At 34.2% G+C, this 19,730-nt stretch overlaps 1 protein-coding gene across 1 annotated transcript in view; it reads left to right on the forward strand.

The window, feature by feature from the left end:
- The window catches only part of LOC106092501 (dual specificity tyrosine-phosphorylation-regulated kinase 2), a 272,286-nt gene that overhangs the window by 164,484 nt on the left and 88,072 nt on the right, over nucleotides 1–19,730 (forward strand). Inside the window, exon 3 of the mRNA XM_059366108.1 lies at nucleotides 3,515–3,604. The gene's annotated coding sequence lies outside the window, so the exon portion shown is untranslated. The remainder of the gene's footprint in view (nucleotides 1–3,514; nucleotides 3,605–19,730) is intronic.

Raw genomic sequence — 19,730 nt, forward strand, 5'->3', positions numbered from 1 at the left:
ATAAATGTGGCTTGTAGGGGCCTAAGACCCTAAATCGGCGGATCGGTCTATATGGAGGCTATATCAAGATATTGTCCGATATAGCCCATCTTCGAACTTTACCTGCTTATGGACAAAAAAAGAACCTGTGGAAAGTTTCAGCTCAATATATCTACTTTTAAAGACTGTAGCGTGATGTCAACAACGAAAGACGGACGGACAGACGGACGGACAGACGGACGGACAGACGGACGGACAGACGGACGGACAGACGGTCGAACAGACGGACGGAAAGGCAGACGGACGGAAAGGCAGACGGACGGAAAGGCTGACGGACGGAAAGGCTGACGGACGGAAAGGCTGACGGACGAACAGACGGACGGAAAGGCAGACGGACGGAAAGACAGACGGAAGGAAGGACAGACGGACGGAAAGACAGACGGACGGAAGGACAGACGGACGGACGGATGGACGGACGGATGGACGGACGGATGGACGGACGGATGGACGGACGGATGGACGGACGGATGGACGGACGGATGGACGGACGGATGGACGGACGGATGGACGGACGGATGGACGGACGGATGGACGGACGGATGGACGGACGGATGGACGGACGGATGGACGGACGGATGGACGGACGGATGGACGGACGGATGGACGGACGGATGGACGGACGGATGGACGGACGGATGGACGGACGGATGGACGGACGGATGGACGGACGGATGGACGGACGGATGGACGGACGGATGGACAGACGGATGGACGGACGGATGGACGGACGGACGGATGGACGGATGGACGGACGGATGGACGGACGGATGGATGGATGGACGGACGGATGGACGGACGGATGGACGGACGGATGGACGGACGGATGGACGGACGGATGGACGGACGGATGGACGGACGGATGGACGGACGGATGGACGGACGGATGGACGGACGGATGGACAGACGGATGGACGGACGGATGGACGGACGGACGGATGGACGGATGGACGGATGGACGGACGGATGGACGGACGGATGGATGGATGGACGGACGGATGGACGGACGGATGGACGGACGGATGGACGGACGGATGGACGGACGGATGGACGGACGGATGGACGGACGGATGGACGGACGGATGGACGGACGGATGGACGGACGGATGGACGGACGGATGGACGGACGGATGGACGGACGGATGGACGGACGGATGGACGGACGGATGGACGGACGGATGGACGGACGGATGGACGGACGGATGGACGGACGGATGGACGGACGGATGGATGAACGGACAGTCGGACGGACATGGTTAGATGGTCTTAGATTTTTACGCTGATCAAGAATAGATATTCTTTATAGAGTCGGAAATAGTTATTTCGATGTGTTGCAAACGGAATGACAACATGAATATACCCCCATTTATCGGTGATGGGTATAACAAGTAAAAGCGTGTAAAGTTTGGCCGGGCCGAATCTTGGAAACCCAACACCATGGATTCTGCTAAAATATGGGAGCTATATCTGGTTATAGACCGATTTGGACCGTACTTGGTGCAGTTCTTGGAAGTCATAACAGAACTCTATGTCCAAAATTATATCCAAATCGGATAAAAATTGCGGATTTCAGGGGCTCAAGAAGTAAAATCGGGAGATCGGTTTATATGGGAACTATATCAGGTTATAGACCGATTTAGATCCTACTGGACACAGTTGATGGAAGCCATAACAGAACACTTCATGCAAAATGTTAGCCAAATTGCGGCTCCTAGGGGCTAAAGAAGTCAAATTGGGAGATCGGTTTATATGGCTGCTACATCAGGTTATAGACCGATATGGACTTTACTTAGCACAGTTGTTGAAAGTCATAACAAAACACTACATGCAAAATTTCAGCCAACTCGGATAAAAATTGCGACTCCAAGGGGCTCAAGAAGTCAAATCGGGAGATCGGTTTATTTGGGAGCTATATCAGGTTCTTGACCGATTTGGACGTTACTACGAATAACAAAATACTACGTTCAAAAGTTCAGCCAGATCAGATAAAAATTGTTACTTCCAGGGGCTCAAAAAGTCGAACCGTGAGATTGGTTTATATGGGAGCTATATCAGGTTCTAGACCGATTTGGACCGTAGTCGACACAGTTGTTGGAAGTCGTAACGGAACACTACATACAAATTTTCAGCCAAATCTGTAAAAAATTGCCGCTTCCAGGGGCTCAAGAAGTCAAATCGGGGATCGGTTTATATGGGAGCTATATCTTAATCAGAACCGATATGGCCCATTTGCAATCCCCAACAACCTACATCGATATTGAGTATCTGTGCAAAATTTTAAGCGGATTGATTTACGCGTTCGACCGCTATCGTGATTTCGACAGACGGAAGGACGGACATGGCTAGGTCGATTGAGAACGTCGAGACGATCAAGAATATATATACTTTATGGGATCTTAGACGAACATTTCGAGGTGTTACAAACGGAATGACGAAATTAGTATACCCTCATCCTATGGTGGTGTGTATAAAAATATAAAAATTTTTTTAGTAAATAAAAATGAATTAAATGAGTCAATTTATTTTTTTCAAATGCAGCTGGTTTTCAAAGACTTCACTTCACCATTTTTGTTCTATTTTAATTCTATTTTCTGCCCACTGTGCCCATTTAAGGCCCACCACACTTACCTGGCTCTCTATTTTATTAAGCTTGGTCAATGGTCAGCAAATCCCAAAGTTGATTAAACTGCAACAATATGTTGCACCGGTGGATATTGTTGCTTTACTTTAGTGGTTGTTGTTGATTTTTTTCACCCAGGCTTTTCGATAGTAGCTTTGCAGTTTCCAGGGGCCAATAACAGTAACCAAGTAATCGTTAAATAATTACTCTTAAAGTTTATTTCTTCTTCTTCGATGTAACAAGATTTTGACATAATACCTGACGATACAAATAGGATATTGTTATAATAACCGGAAATCGCCTAAGATTTAAAGCGAAAGATAGAGAAAATGGTTATAATTTTCAAAAGTTACCAATAAGGTGCAAGAGTGGTAGAGATGGAGAAACAGAGAGAGTGAGAGTGGGAAAGTGATTAGTCTTATTTCATTGGAAATTTGTTTTGATATGAAAATGATGATTAAGATGTAATTTTTTTTTTTAATCACAAAAAACAGAAGCAAATCGAATTCCCAAGCTTGTTTTTTGTGGCTTAAATGCAGAAAAGGAGTGGCGCTTAAAATGTAAACAAAATTGGCATATCAGCTGCAATTTTTTTTTTAAATTTTTTTAATAGCAGAGTATAGTCGTGATGATTAGAGATTTATGCTAGCAATGACTTTCAGTTTAAAGCAATTTCACTTTTAAAATATGTGAAATTTCAAAATTAAAGCAACGACTAAATCCAGACTTTGAATAATAATAATAATTGCTCAAAAATTTTATATAATTAAAGAAATTATTTAATTGTAATCTTTATAAATTTTCTTAAATTTTTTGTGAAGTTCATCAATTGTATGTCTCTTATTTGTTTCTTTCCAGGAAATCGGATAAATTCTCTGTAAACACTTTCTGTTAGTGAAATTTGCTACTTTTATTGCATGAAAACTGCTATATGACAGTCTTTTATTGGTAAGTAAGAAACACTTTGTATGAGAGCTATCTATTTTTTTGCCAAATCCACACACAAACTATATGAATTTCCCCAAATATAAAGATTTAAATGAATTTTGACCCCGACAATTTATCGACATTCCTACTGCACCCTACTACGATATTGGAAATAGTAAAAAAAAATAAAAACGAATGAAAATTAGCTTTTAACTGTGTTTCCATATATAAGTTAGCATTTGGTGATAGTAACAAACTCTCAAAATTAAATGTTATTGAAAATGTCATTTCACAGTGGGATAATAAAATTAAAATGTGAAACAGCATTTTAAAACAGCTAGCTATATGCTGTTAGTGACATTCCCATTGTCGGTAGGGTCGGCATTGGTGACAGTTTGCATATAAGATTCCCTTTAGAATATTCATAGTCCATTGTGATAACATAAGATTATAAGAGGCTCAAATGTTCGAATCGAACATTTGAGCCTCAAACTGAAAGTTAGAGAAGTGTAAACAGTCATCTAGCGGGGCTTTTTCATTCCATTTAAGTTCATAAATACTGTTTTCTTAAGTTGTCTTAAAATAGTCATGTTCTAACTTTACTTACTGTACTTTAATTGGCTATACCAGAACACCCGTCCCATTAGCCGAACGTAGAAAAGCATTCCAAGCGCCTCGATCTTCTGCGCTCATTCTAAAATCTCTGATACCAAGTTTCGAGGTGTCTCCCACCACTTGATCTTTCCATCAGGCTTTCGGTCGTTCCGGTTTGCGTGTAGCATTCATCCTATTTATATATTTTTTTACACTCTACATCAATGATCCATTTTCTTAGTTTCCTAAAAGTATGCAATACTTCTGAAATCTTATCGAGAATACTAATCTTTTAACCAAACCAAACTATATGACTATAGACTACAAATAAGTTTTTTTTTTTTGGTCTGCATTAGTATGGTTGAGGGTAAACAATCACATTTTTGCTGAATAGAATTTCTTTATATTCTCCTTAGAGTATGCAATATGTTTAATGCGTGTTAAGAAAAACTACGTTTTTAAAACAAATAAATATATTTAAATTATTTGAAACGAATGCTTTTGGATTTTTTTACACTCTACATCAAGACTGAGGTGTACGAAATTTTAGAATTTGTTTCTTTTTCTCCATAAAGTATGCAAAATTTTTTATACATATTGAGAAAAGCAACGTTTTAAAAAAAATAAATATCTGAATTATCTGAAATAAATCTATTTGCATTTTTCCACTCCTAATGCCAGACGTTTGTGAATTAAATGTTAGAAAATGTTCATTTTTATCCTTAAAGTATGCAGCAGTTTTGATGCGTATTGAGAAAAACCATATTTCTAAACGATATAAATATTTAAATTATCTGAAACAAATCCATTTGTATTTTTTTTCCTCTCTACATAGTAGCCGGTGGTGTATTAAATGTCAGAAATTTTTAATTTTCTCCTTAAAGTATGCAATACTTTTGATGCGTTTTAAAGCATATTGGGAAAAACTAAATTAACATATAAAATAAATTAATATAAATTAATGAATTTGCATTTTTGAAACTGAACATGACAAACGGTGTCGTTTTGTCATGTTATCCCTAAAGTATGCACAGGTTTTTATAAATATTGATAAAAAAGAAGGTTTCAAACTAACTAAACATTTAAGTTATCTAAAACGCATGCATTTGTATTTTAACACTCACCATAACAGACGGTGGTATCCGAAATTTCGCAAAATGTTCTTTTTCCCTTAAATTATGCAATAGTTTTAATACGTTTTGAGAAAAATGAAGTTTCTATATGAAATAAATATTTAAATTATATAAAGCGAACGCAAGTGCATTTTTACGCTCAACATGACAGACGGTGGTGTACTAAATTTAAGAAATGTTTAATTTTCCCTTAAAGTATGCAATGTATTCTTTTTGAGAAACACCAAATTTTTAAACGAAATGAATATTAAAATTATCTGAAACAAATGTATTTGTATTTTTAACACTTCATATGACGGTGTACAGTGTAGTGGTGTACTTAATTAAAAAAAAAAAAATATTTTGCCCCTTAAAGTATGCAATATTTTTAAAATTTATTGAGAAAAGCTCAGTTTCCAACGAAAGAAGCATGTTAATTACTAGACTAAAACGAATGTATTTGTATTTTTTACACTCAACATGACCGACGGTGTTGTACTAAATGTTACAATATGACATTTTATCCTTATCCTATTGACAAGAAAGTTTTTAATCTAAATAAATACTTAAGTTATTTGAAACGAATGCATTTGTATTTTTCTAACGCTTTACATAACAGACGGTGGTGTACTAAATGTAAACAAATTTTCATTTTCTCCTTAAAGTATGCAGTAGTTTTAATACGTTTTGAGAAAAGTGTTTCTATATGAAATAAGTATCTAAATTAGGTGGAACTAATGCATTTCTCTTTGTTTACATTCTAATGACAGACGGTGGTGCACTAAATGAAATTTTGATTTTGCCCTTAAAATATGCAATATATTTAATGACTAACTAAACTAAACTAAGTTTCTAACAAAATAAGCATTTAAATTACAAGCCTGAAACGAATGTATTCATATTTTTTACACTGAACATAACAGTAGGAAATGTAAAAAATGTCAAAAATTTTTCACTTTATACTTAAAGTATGAACTGGTTTTAATACTTACCGATTAAGAAAGAAGTTTTTAGACCAAACGTCAGAAATTTTTCACTTTAATCTTAAAGTATGCACTGGTTTTAATACTTATCGATAAAGAAAAAAGTTTGTGGTCTAAATAAAAATTTATGTCTATGATGAATATATTTGTATTTTTAACGTTCTACTTAACGCACGGTGGTGTCAGAAAAAACCATTTTCTCCTTAAAGTATGCAATAGTTTTAATACTTATCGTGAAATAACAAGTTTTAAACGAAATATATATTTATATTGCCTGTAACGAATGCATTTGTATTTTGTTTACCACTCTACATAGCATATGGTGGTGTACTAAATTTCAGAAAAATTTCATTTTCTCCTTAAAGTATGCAGTAGTTTTAATGTGTATTGATAAAAACGAAAAAAAAATGTAATTGTCGGAAACGAGTGCATTTATATTTTTTTACACTATCCATGAAAAACGGTGGAGTTCTTACTTCGTTTGGTATATATTATTAGGTCCTTTTCTTACTAAAAGTATGCAAAGTGTGTCAAATCTTTTTAAGAGTCAAGTTGTATGTTCTAACTTTTATGTAAAAACATTTTAGTTGTTTCTTTAAACAGTAATTGATAGAAAAATAATTAATTTGTTATGCGATCTGGCAATATCCGTCAATGATGATGAAAGAATGATAACTTGTGTATTCTGTTGTATGATGACTTAGGATATGAGTCTTTTATATAAATCGATTTTCAAAACTGGCTTCTTTTACCCCTAAAGGACTTTTGCTCAACCAAATTGGCTTTAATTTTGCTGGTAGACTTTTTTCTTCGATTTTCATTTACTGTTTTAAGTAAGGTTCAAAACGATCCTTAAACTGATAAAGATTTATAGGAGCTTTATCAGGGAGCACAGTTAATATTTGAACGAAGTTTTGAGTGTGAACTTCTCTCTGAATTCATGGCATGCAGGTTAGTTAAGTTCATATGAATGTAAATTTGTTTGGGGAACATTCAGAGCTCGTTTATATGATAAAGGTTAGATATGTATTGCCTCTTTGGTTATGTCTGGTCAGTCTATAGGAATCAGCCCTTATCCTATGGCTGTTTTGCCCTCTGTCATTTATAATTTCTTTATGTGACATTTAACAACCCAGTCTGAAACTTAATTTAATTTAAATCACATCATTTAGCAGTGACCTCGTATATGGTGTTAGTGTCGTGTGGCAATCACAACATTGTAAACATTTATAACAGTTTTGATCTCGACATTCGACACTTAGCACATATATTTTCTTTTTTTTTTTTTTTGTCATATTTTTCGAGTTAATGGAAAATAATTGGAGGAGCATATAAAAAAACAAGGAAAAAAGACAAGCTTATAAAAATAATTACTTTCAATTATATTCGCATTAAATGTGGGGGAGACCATGCAACATAGCCAGGGTATATTAAATGAGGGGGCAACACAAATCTCAATCTGGTAGTAAGCCAATGGTTAAGTTAGGCAACCACATTAAACAAATTAAGTATCATTTAATATTCCAATTTTATTGCCCTTAAATTCTAGCTCTAGGTCTAGGGCTTCAATCACTTAATAGGGGTATTTTACTGTAATTCTCCTACTAATTTCCATATGTCTATTCTATCTTTAGCCCATGATGACAGCTATTATTTTTGTATGTTTTCTTGGTTGGACATCAAAATCCTACTCAGATATCATAGTGATCGACATCATAGTGATCGTCATCATTGTCAGCTGCTTGATGATGGTAAAGCTGCCATTGCTAATGCATGTTGTGGACTGACGATGATGCCACCATGATTGTCACAAAGTAGATCTAATTTGAATGTTATGTTGATTTAATTTTTCCGCCTGATCATTGTGTCGAGGTTATTTCATTTGATTGTCTTGTTTTTTTTTTTTTTTTTTTAGCAGCAAGTACTATGAACATATGTAGTTTGTCCCACTCTCCTAAAAATTGAGAATTACAAATCAGCATAATCATTGACATGCTTATAATTGGATCTACTCATAAGCATTGTACCCCTTACAGCATGCCTAGGCATTTCTCTTCTTGCGGTAGGGTATTTCTGGTAATTTTTATTATTTTTAGACAAATCATTCTTTACGCATTCATTTATTCCACTTTTGTGGTTTGTTAATAATATTCTAATCTTGATAGGATTATTATTAACACACATCCAACTGTGTGTCTTCTATCCAAGACTCCACAGCCTATGGCTTAAGTGAGTAGAATTGTATAGCAATAGATTAATAATAATTATAATAATCGCATAATGTGATTACATATTATAGTGAAATTGGAGATGTGAACTTGTGTAGGAAATGATGTGTAAAGCAATTAGCTGTGATTATCATGAATTGAAGAAATCGACAAAAACGAGAGAGAATTGGTAAACAACTTAGTAATGAAAGGTTAGCTCGTACGGTTATTTTTGGCGGAAAATTCCTATATTGGATATGGAGCAGATGTACTAACAACTCTTCACAAATACAACTTCACAACTAACAACTCTTCATTCAAAATAAAAAATTTGTCTCTTGATCGAAATATTTTAACAAAAGCAACAAGTAATATAAGCGCGAATTCAAAACGTTAATTTTTATAGTAGCACTCAAAATTAGGAATTAAGTCAAAAAGTTCTTAATATCAATAAAAAATTAGTTGACTAAAAGAAATACAAGCATGTCCCTAAAAAATTGAAACTTTAGGCAAAATTGGGAAATCTTTAAAATTAAAAAAAAAAAAATATTTTTCAGTGCTATTTAAATTGTCTTTGGCTTTAATAGTAAGAAGAAAAGTTGTCATTTAAGTTTAAAAATTCTTAATATGAAGTAAAAAATCTTTAAACTGTGGAAAATTTTCTTTAAAATTTTTGAAAATTTGCATTTTAAAATTTAATTTAACAAATCTTCAAAGATAAAACAAACCTTTAAAGTTTCTATCGTACTCCAACGTTTAAAAAAAATTGATTTTTTAGTAACACTAAAAGTTACCATACATATAAGTTTAAAGGCCTTAAATATAAGTAAAACATCTTTCACCAAAGGAATTTTTTCTTGAAAGTAGGAAATTTGAGAATTTTAAAATTTGGCTAAACAAACGAGACCCATAGTTAATGTTTAATCTATTGTATGTTAAGATTTCCTTAATATAAGTACAAAATTTTAAAACAAAGATAATATACTCCATAAAAATTTGAAAAACTTTCTTAAACTGAGAACTCTACACACAAAACAACCATAACCTTAAAATTTTTTCCCTCATTAAAGAATTTTTGTAACGAGTACAAGCCAAATAAGAAGGACTTTAAAACTATGGTTTTAATAATAAGACTTTAGGTAACCGTTTAAGTTAATCATTTCTTAATATCAAGTAAAAAATCTTTCTTTCGTTCTTTGATAAAAAAAAAATACGGTTGTGTGTCAAATGAGGCCACCGTTGCGTTAGCATGTTTGCCTATGACGCCTACCTAAGTGATGACTACGAGCCAAATAAGCAGGACTTTAAAACGTTGGCTTTAATAATAAGACATAAGGTTAACACTTAACTTAAACTTTTCTTAATTTCAAGTAAAAAATCTTTCTTTGGTCAAAGAATTTTGGTTATGACTATGAGCCAAATAAAAGGGACAATGGCATTAGAAATAAGACGCAAAATTACCATTGAAATTAAAAAGCTTATAATAAAAAGTATGTCAACTTTCGTTTGAAGAAATTTTTCCTTAAAAATTTGGTAATGTGTTTCGGGTACTAAGAACTCTGCACGAAAAATCAATAATCAAATTCGTTCCTTGATCAAGGAATTTGGAGATAGTTAGGAGCTAAATAAGCAGGAATTCAAGATCTTGGTTTTGAAAAAAGGATGCAAAGCTAAAATTTTTTATTAAAGATTTACTTATATCAAGTAAAAACCTTGTTCACTAAAGGACATTTTTTACTAAAATATTAAAAAATGATTTTTCGAGTAATAGGAACTTTACACAAATAAAGATTTCTGAACGACTACTATAAAGATGTACTTAAAATGTGGGCTTAAATAATAAAACGTGAAGCAAATATTAAGCTGGGATCATCGTAGCGCTGAGGTTGGTATGTCCGCCTATGACGCTGAACTTCTGGGTTCAACACCTGGCGAGAATATCAGAAACAACTTTCAAAATTTCTTAATATTAAATAAAAAGTATTTTGAGTTAGTAAATTCTTTCTTAAAAAGTGGGAAAATTGGGAATAAGAACTTTAAAATTTAGCTTTCATAATAATAAAATTTAGTATTTAAGATATAAATGTTTAGTGATAAATAAAAAATATTTTACGTAAAGAAATTTTTCTTAAAAATCGTTAAACTAGTTTTCTTTAAAAAAAAAAGTATTTTTTTTAGCCGACTTTCAAAAATGTTTGGCTTAAATGGTAGAAAATGAAATGAAAAACTTAAGATTTAAGATAAATTTTTCTTAATAATAAGTAAAAATTCTTTCAACTAAGTAAATTTTTTTCTCAAAAAGTTGGAAAAAAAAAGACAGAACTTTTAAACGTTGGTATTCACATTGAACAAAAAGTTAGAAATGAAGTAAAAAGTTTTTAATATGATGTAAAAATTTTTCACACAGAGGAAAATTTTCTAAAAAAAAAATAGAATTCGTAAAATCTAGTTAAGCAAACCTTAAAATTAGGACAAAGTTTGTTCCACAATCTTCTCAAAACGTTTGGCCTAAATGATAGACAACAAGTAAAAGCTTTGAACGGTTTGGCCGAATTTTGGCTTTAATAATAAGAAAAATTTCTTAATATGAAGTAAAAAATATCAAACTTAAGGAAATTATTTCTTAAAATGTTTCAAAATTAGGCACCTTAGAATAGCATTTTTATTCCACTCACATTTAAATATTCTTAGTTTCAGTGAAAAGAAGGAAATTTAGATTTTATGTAAAACAATTTTTCATATTAGGAAAAAAAATTTTATCCAAAGAAATTTTTTTCTTGAAAAACTTTTACAATTGGTGATTTCAAGACAAATTTGTTTTTCTCTGCATAACAATACATCTTCAATCATAGTTCAATGTAATGCTAGGGAACACACGAATATATGTAATGCTTTGTTATTCAACTTTTTTAACCCCTTTGGTTATGCCTGTCATTTCTTAATTTAATTTTGACATCAACTTTCCTCACCATGCTTATTTTGCCGTTAAATAAACTGGAACGTGTGAATAACTTTTACAGAAAAAAAAAATCAAAAAGACCTTCCAAATAAAGAAATTTGCCTCATAATTTCGTAATTGTTCTATAATTGAAAGTACTTTGAATGGGCCACATCACAAGCCCTAAGGGGTAGAATAGCAAAAAGATCACTGTCAATTATGGCTGACCCCCCTTGGCTGCTATCTCTTAAAGAACTCAAAATCGAATTCAAATACTCGATTGCTTTTTTTTTTCCTTAAACTGACATAAGATTGACAGCCAAAATTGTTTAATGTTTACTCTTGGCAAATTGAAATGGACACATGTCGCTGTTCTCTGGCCCTCACCACCCCTCTCGTTCTAGCATATCGCTATGATATTATATTTCTTTGTTTATTCATTAATTAATTAAGCATAATATTCTTTGTTGTTTTTATTTTATTTAACAAATTCATTTTGTAATCAAAAATGAATAAAAAAAGCAAAAAGAAAATTAGGTCATAATTTCTGACTGAAGTTTTTGTTGTTGCCGCTCTTTGTTGTTTCTCTAATAGTTGTTCGTTTGTTCTATACATCATTTGTGCTATAAAAACTTGGCACTTTTTTGTTAAGTTTCTGTTGGAGGGGGGGGGGGGGCTACTATGAAAAATTAGCGTAGCCAATGAGGCGATTTGTTTGTAGAGGTTTGCCCATAACTGGAAAAAACAAAAACAAATACAAGAGTAAAAGCGCATTAGAGAACATTTTTAAAAAACAAAATTTTAAAAACGAAATATTGTTAAAAAAAATTAAGAAAAATCTTTAAAAGTTTTGAAATTTCTCTAAATAATAGCTCAAAAAAAAAGTAAATAAAAAATATAAAACCACTTTGACCGGCTAGTGGATCATGATTTCTGTTACGCCATGTAACTTCATCAGCATCTTTGTCATATTGATTAAGGTACCTATAAATATAAGCGTGCTCTACACCGTACTCAATAGTCTTTGGCTATAGAGGGCACCTTTATCAATTTGACAAAGGTGCTGATGAAGGTACATGGCGTAACAGAAATCATGATACACTAGCCAGTCAAAGTGTTTTGAAGAACAACACACACTTGCTCAACTTTTATAAGTTCTTTGCTGTGCTATTCTTTGAACAAAAAGGATTGAATATGATCTCGAGCTGGAAGATGTTCCAAAAATCACGAAAATATTAAAAATATTGGGTTGCCCAAAAAGTAATTGCGGATTTTTCATATAGTTTGCTTTAGAAAAAAAATGTAAAAAAGTATATTTGATTAAAGTTCATTCTAAGTTTTATTAAAAATGCATTTACTTTTTGGGCAACCCAATATTAAGTAAACCAATAAAAAGCGTGCTAAGTTCGGCCGGGTCGAATCTTGGGAACCCACTAACATGGATTCTGCAAAAAATTTGTGCAAACGAACTTTTTTTGTAGGGCATCATTTAATTCAACATACATAACATATGTCAAACCAGCAAACATTTAAGCTTCTGGGAACCGAACAAGGATGATCAAGAGAACGGCTTATATGGGAGCTATATCAGGTTATTGACTGACTTGGACCGTAATTGGCAAAGTTGTTGGAAGTTATAACAGAATATCGCTTGCAAAATTTCAGCCACATCGAACAAAACGTAAGGACTCAAGAAGTCAAATCGGTTTAAATGGGAGCTTTATCAGGTTATGGTCATAACGAAACACCACACGCAAAATTTCAGCCACATCGGACAAAGATTGCGGCTTGTAAGGGCTCAAGAAGTCAAAGCGGTAAATCGGTTTATATGGGAGCTATATAAGGTTATAGACCGATTTTGACCATATAAGGCACATTTGTTGAAAGTCATAACAGATGCTGTGAAAAATGTTAGACAAATCGAACAAAAATTGAGGCTTGTAAGGGCTCAAGAAATCAATTCGGGAGATCGGTTTATAAGGGAGCTATATCAGGTTATAGATCAATTTGGACCGTACTAGACACAGTTGTTGAAAAACATAACAGAACACTACGTGAAAAAAATTCAGCCAATTCAGACAAAAATTGCTTCCTATAAGGGCTCAAAAAGTCAAATCGCGAGATCGGTTTATATGCGAGCTACATCAGCTTATATACCGATTTGGACCGTACTAGGCACAGTTGTGAGAAGTCATAACAGAACACTACATGCTAAATTTCAGCCAAATCGGACAAAAATTGCGGCTTCCAGGGGTTCAAAAATTCAAATCGGGAGATCGGTTTAAATGGAAGCTATATCTAAATCTGAACCGATATGCCCCCTTTCCAATCCCCAACGCCCTACATTAATATTAAGTATCTCTGCAAAATTTCAAGCGGCTACCTTTAAGCTTTCGATCGCCATCATGATTTTGAGAAACGGACGGACGGACATGGCTAGATTGACTAGGCACGTTGAGAGGTTCACAAATATATAAGCTTTATGGGCTCTTAGACGAATATTTCGAGGTGTTTCAAACGGAATGACTAGATTAGTATACCCCCATCCTATAGTGGTGGTTATAAAAAAAAATTAAAAACAAGTAAAAGCGTGCTAATTTCGGCCGGGCCGAATCTTACATATCCTCCACCATGGATCGGATTTGTCGAGATCTTTTCCCGGTACCTCTTTTTAGGCAAACATGATAAAAGGCAATTATTGCCATGATATTGGAGCTATAATAGCAAATTATAAACCAATTCTGACCATAATTGAACTGCATGTTGGAGAACATAGTACAAGTCGTTATGTAAAATTTCAGGCAATTCGAATAAAAATTGCGCCTTTAAGGGGCTCAAGAAGTAAAATAGAGAGATCGGTTTATATGGGAGCTGTATCAGGCTATAGACCGATTCAGGCCATAATTGACAAGTATGTTGAAAATCAAGCCTCTAGATGCTCAAGAAGTCAAGATCGCAGATCGGTTTATATGGCAGCCATATCGCCATAAACCTATTTGAACTATTCTTGGCTGTTGAGAATTGCGCCCTCTATTGGCGCAAGAAGTCGAGATCCCAGATCGGTTTATATGGCAGCTATGTAAGATTATGGACCGATTTGAACCACACTTTACACAGTTGCTGGAAGTAATACCAAAACACATCGTGCAAAATTTAAGTCAAATCGGTCGAGAATAGCGCCCTCTAGAGGCTCAAGAAGTCAAGACCCCAGATTGGTTTATATGGCAGCTATATCAAAACATGAACCGATTTGAACCATACTCAGCGCAGTTGTTGGAAGTAATACCAAAACACATGGTGCAAAATTTCAGTCAAATCGAATGAGAATTGCGCCCTTTAGGGGCTTAAGAAGTCAAGACCCAAAATCGGCTTGAACCGATTTGAACCATACTTAGCGCAGTTGTTGAAAGTGATACCAAAACACCACGTGCAAAATTTAAGTAAAATCAAACGAGAATTGCGCCCTCTAGAGGCTCAAAAAGTCAAGACCCCAGATCGGTTTATATGGCAGCTATATCAAAACATTGACGATTTGAACCATACTTAGCGCGGTTGTTGGAAGTGATACCAAAACACCACGTGCAAAATTTCAGTGAAATCGGACGTGAATAGCGCCCTCTAGAGGCTCAAGAAGTCAAGACCCAAAATCGGCTTGAACCGATTTGAACCATACTTAGCGCAGTTGTTGGAAGTGATACCAAAACACCACGTGCAAAATTGAAGTCAAATCAAACGAGAATTGCGCCCTCTAGAGGTTCAAAAAGTCAAGACCCGAGGTCGGTTTATATGGCAACTATATATCAAAACATGGACCGATTTGAACCATACTCAGTGGAGTTGTTGGAAGTGATACCAAAACACTACGTGCAAATCGAACGAGAATTGCGCCCTCGATAGGTTCATAAAGTCAAGACCCAAGATCGTTTTATATGGCAGCTATATCAAAACATGGACCGATTTGGTCCATTTACAATCCCATCCGACCCACACTAATAACAAGTGTTTTGTGAAAAATTTCAAACGGCTATCTTTAGCGTACTTTCGACAGACAGACGGACGGACATGGCTAGATCGACTTAAAATGTCATGACGATCAAGAATATATTGGTTTGCCCAAAAAGTAATTGCGGATTTTTTGAAAGAAAGTAAATGCATTTTTAATAAAACTTAGAATGAACTTTAATCAAATATACTTTTTTTTACATATTTTTTCTAAAGCAAGCTAAAAGTAACAGCTGATAACTGACGGAAGAAAGAATGCAATTACAGAGTCACAAGCTGTGAAAAAATTTGTTAACGCCTTCTATATGAAAAATCCGCAATTACTTTTTGGGCAACCCAATATATACTTTATAGGGTCTCAGACGCATATTTCGAGGTGTTACAAACAGAATGACGAAATTATTATACCCCCATCCTATGGTGGAGGGTTAAAAAAGTTATAAAAAAAATCTTCAAATAAATGACAAACAAATAATTAATAAAATGTTTCTACAAAAAATTTTTTTTTTTTTTTTTTAAGTTCGTTTATTTATTTATTTCAAAATATTACATTAGATCTACAATAAACAATAGAATTTTATATATATGTATATATATTTATACAACGACCCAAGTATGGGTAACTCTAGTATAGTTTAATATAAGGGATTTCAGCTATTATTAGTCTTTAATAAATTTTCTTCATCCGTTGACGAATTATATAGAAATTGTTTGTAATGAAAATATTAAAAAAAACATTACACATATTATTTGGCGCTTAAAAACTGGTTGTCATGTGTTAAAAGAAGGAAAGACGGCTATTGTGGTTCGAGCCACCAAAATTTATGAATGCTTACAAGTTTAGCAATATTCTTATCTTTCTCAGATATAGCCATATCAAATCGAACATTCTGCAGATCATTTCTGTCATAATCAATTATCTTATCGGTTGCCCTTCTGTAGAGATGGTAAAATATGGGAATGCCATCTGTATTTTGGATATATTTATATCTGTCAAGGAATACAAAAGACTCCGGAGGGACATTTCCTTTTACGATCGAACGCTTTATATAGTTTTCATCAGTGTAAAATGGAGCCATAATAAGATTGTACTCTGTACATTGACTGCATCTATCAATATGTTTCCTGATTAAGCCTATGACAAAGTTGTATATTCTAATTATATCTGCAGTCTTATAAAGCCTTTGGTTGGAATAAAATTTTCTGAAGTCGCTTCTCGGGTTCTTATACATTGATGTACAAGCTCTTAAGCATTTACGCTCAAATAAGCGAACTTTCTCCATGTAAGAAGGAGACACATTAAACCAAATTGGGCATCCGTATGTCAGTATTGGCCTAACAAACGACTGATACATTAAAATTTTTACACTGGCGTCTAAATGCCTTGAGTAAAACAATCTCCTGTAGGCGTAAAAAGCCCTTCTGGCCTTTTCTATTGAGTTGGCTACATGTTGATTATAGTACAGGAATTTATCCAAATGAATGCCTAGGTACTTAATGATCGAAACGTTGGGTATCTCTTTATTCTCAGAGTATGACCTCACTTTGAATGATTTCCAGTTCCTTCTTATGTCGGTGTTACATTTGCTCACTGTCGGCCGGAAAAGAATTGTCTCACACTTTCCCGCATTTATCCTCATGTGCCAGTCTCTAGCATAGTCTTCTATCAGATTAAAAGAGCACTGTAAACCATTGTTTATACATTCTATCGTCTGTCCAGGTTGATAGATCAATATATCATCTGCGAATGAGATCACATTTTCTAGGTCCGAAATGAGGTCTAAGAGATAAAGGTTAAAAAGTAAAGGTGCATTAACAGTACCCTGCTGTAACCCATTGGACATCCTAAATTCCCTGCTTAACTTGTTCTTATGCGTAATGACAAATGATTTATTAAATATCATGTTATAGATTAATATGACGAGATGTAATGGAAAGTTATAGTTCATCAATTTGTAGACAAGTCCCTGTAGCCAAATAGTATCAAATGCCTTTTCCATATCTACTGAGCATGCCCCTGTGCACAACCTCCTGTTCCAATTCCAATTTATGTCAGACACTAGAACATTTATAGCATTTATAGTGGAGTGCTTGTATTTAAATCCAAATTGCCTTTCAGATACTAGGTTAAGTCTCTCACAATTTTGTCTTAAAATATTGTTCACACACATCTCAAATACCTTACTAATATTTGGCAATAAACTTATAGGGCGTAAATTCCTCGGATTGGTCGAGTCTTTGTCCTTTTTGGGTATCATAACAACCTTCGCCTTCTTCAACCCATACGGAAAATAAGAATTGTTGATGCTATTGTTAAAAATTGTACAATAGTGAAGTTTTATTTTGTCTGGCAAATTCTTCAATACAAGATTAGGGATATTATCCAGACCAGAAGATAGCTTTCCCCTTAAACTCCCGAAAATTCCTAAGATATTTTCCCGAGTAACAAAAATGTCATTTGCTTGCTCTTCAGTAAGAGCGTTAGCATTTTTGGCTTCCGTGAAAGTCGTAATTCTCATGTCATCACCCTCATATGCATTTTTAGCATCTAAAAATTCGTTGAACGCAAATGTAACATGGGTTTGCACATCATTATTATAGTCCACACTCTTCACAGAGTGAATCGATTCCAGATATGACCCGATAACATTGACTATGTCGTCATTATCTTTTATGATAAAATTCCGGTCAGCGTCAACTACCAATGATTGGCTATCTATTCCGGCGTTACTAATAATGTGTGAAAGGCTATTGGGAATTTTCAGGGTATCTATGTCTAAATCCTCAATTTTCTTGAAATTTTTCCTTATCTTCCTAAACATATCGGCAGAATTCCGAATTTTTATTGCACGTATACTCTTCTCATAATGCTTGTTCATGGCTATAACTAGATTGTCACTGATTAATTTCTTTATTCTTTTAAGAATAGCTTTAAGTAGAGCCAATCTGCTCTTAGAAATAGGATTCGTAAGCCGGTTGTTTTTCTTTATAATCGTTAGTACACGACTTTTCTCTCTGTGTAATCTCTCTATCACAGAGTTTGTCAGTATTGAGAATCGGGTTCTCCTAAATTTTGGAACTACTTCCTTTGTTGTCTCCTCTATTAAATCATGTAGTTGATTTAGGTAGTGATCAATCTCCTCATTTGCTAAGTTATAGCTATTCGGAACAGTCAAGTTGTCATTGGCTTTCTGAGTCATTCTCATTCTAAACTTTTCCCAATTAGTCGACCTGTAATCGAATATCATGTCTGGTAAGGCTTTCAAAAGATTAAATAACTCATTGTTGGTGTTCATCGATGCCGTAAAGATGAGGGCATTGTGGTCACTATCGTATGGGATAGTCTTAATACAGTTTATAGCAGTATTCTCAGCATGAACTTTTATCCTATTGTCGACTATAAATACATCCAAATATGATTCGGTTCTGGGGTATGAAGGTCTAATTGAAGCATATAATTTACACCTATAATTCGTTTCGTTCTCCGACAACCAGCTTTTAAGAGCATTCCCTTTGACGTTATTTTCCTTGTTTGCCCATTCTTTTCTTTTACTATTAAGATCGCCTCCTAAAATATAAAGGTTATTTGTATCCTCAATATTCAAAATATTAAAAAGTCTGTTAAGTTCAGTTTGAAAATATGGGTCAGTGTTTCCCGAAGGATAATACGCTGATATTATGAATAATATTTTGCGTTCCTTTAAGGGAACCTTAATTATAGTTACTTCTAAATATTTAAAATTTCTTATTATATTGTCACTATATACATTGTACTTAATATCGCTTTTTATCAAAATTGCGGTACCTCCGCCTCTGCTAGAGTTAGGTCTGTCAGTTCTGATCATATCATATGATTCAAAGGACACTTTATGCTTTTTATTTAGTTTAGTTTCGTTTAAAAGTACAATATCTGGTTTGTGATACTGAAGAAATTTGCTCAAATTGTATCTTCTGCTTATAAATATTATAGAATTTACATTTATTTCGACAATTTTTAATGTTTTTGATATGATTTCATCAGACATGTCCATCATATCTACACTCCTAACATAGAGAAAATTGTTTCGATCTGTGCAGATTGCATCTGCAGCTGTTGTTGCATATTAATAAGTTGACTTGATAAATTTGACATCATGTTTTTAATTTCTAAAAGGAATGAATTGGTTGGAATATTATTTACAGGTAAATGTTCATTATTTCTCAAAACTTTTGAGAAAGTTATGTTTTGATTAGTGTAATTCTTATACATATGACTATTATTTTGAGCTTCTTTTATGTTTTCTTTCTTATTTCGTAGTTTCTGCTGTAGAT

Source organism: Stomoxys calcitrans, chromosome 3, assembly GCF_963082655.1.
Source record: "Stomoxys calcitrans chromosome 3, idStoCalc2.1, whole genome shotgun sequence".
Lineage (NCBI taxonomy): Eukaryota > Metazoa > Arthropoda > Insecta > Diptera > Muscidae > Stomoxys > Stomoxys calcitrans.